A 1,066-nucleotide genomic window follows, 5' to 3' on the forward strand; every position below is an offset into this window, starting at 1 on the left:
CAGGTTTAACTTTCCTTGATGTGTGCTAGAATGACATAACAACCTTTTCTTATTAGTTTTTGCGCCTTCAAACTACTAATAAGATTTAACTTCGCGTTGTTCTTTTCTCCGTACACCATTAAAGGTTTTCCTTTTTCACGCATAATGCGAATTGCATTTTTGTAACAAACGACCTCTGCTCTTACCTTCTTCAACCAGTCCATGCCAATTATTACATCAAAACTCCCTAACTCGACTGGTATTAAATCAATCTTAAACGTTTCATCACCCTGTTTAATTTCTCTATCCGGACATATATTATCTGCTGAAATTAATTTACCATTTGCTAATTCGAGTAAAAATATATTATCCAAAGGTGTCAATGGGCTACTTAATTTAGCACAAAATTCTCTACTCATATAGCTTCTATCCGCACCCGAATCAAATAAAACATAAGCAGATTTATCGTCAATAAGAAACGTACCCGTAACAAGCTCCGGGTCTTCCTGTGCTTCTACCGCATTAATATTGAAAACTCTTCCACGGCCCTGCCCATTAGTATTCCCCCGATTCGGGAACTTTCTAATAATATGGCCTGGTTTTCCACATTTATAACAAACAGCGTTGGTATTACTTGCTCCGACACTATTCGTTCCGGCATTACTTGTTCCGACACTATTTGTTCCTTTAGTTCTGTTAAACTTTGGTCCGTAGATGTCGACTCCTTTGTAAAATATTTGAACTATTTGAAAACTGTCTAAACCATGTTGAGGACATCCTCTTAACATTTTTTTGAATCTTGTCCACGCCTTAAATAACGTTTCATTTGGCTTTTGCACAAACCTGGTAATTTCTCCTTGTAGTCTCACGGCTTTATATGCCGAAAAGAATCTTTTAAGAAATTTCTCAACTAAAACATCCCATGTATCAATCGCTCCTTCAAGTAACAATTCTAACCAATCTTTGGCTTCCCCTTTTAAAGTCCAGGGGAGCAACATAAGATAAATAGTTTCATCCTCAACTTCTCTGATTTTAAATAGATTACAAATCCTATTAAAAGTTCGAAGATGTTCGTTTGGATCTTCTT

General features: G+C 36.2%; 1 non-coding gene across 1 annotated transcript; it reads left to right on the forward strand.

Moving 5' to 3' along the window:
- Positions 1–738: 738 nt before the first annotated feature.
- On the forward strand, positions 739–845 carry LOC139845677 (small nucleolar RNA R71). The gene has a single exon (XR_011758441.1). It is a non-coding gene; the product is annotated as a small nucleolar RNA R71 (small nucleolar RNA).
- Positions 846–1,066: the final 221 nt, after the last annotated feature.

The sequence above is a fragment of the Rutidosis leptorrhynchoides genome, chromosome 4 (genome assembly GCF_046630445.1).
Source record: "Rutidosis leptorrhynchoides isolate AG116_Rl617_1_P2 chromosome 4, CSIRO_AGI_Rlap_v1, whole genome shotgun sequence".
Lineage (NCBI taxonomy): Eukaryota > Viridiplantae > Streptophyta > Magnoliopsida > Asterales > Asteraceae > Rutidosis > Rutidosis leptorrhynchoides.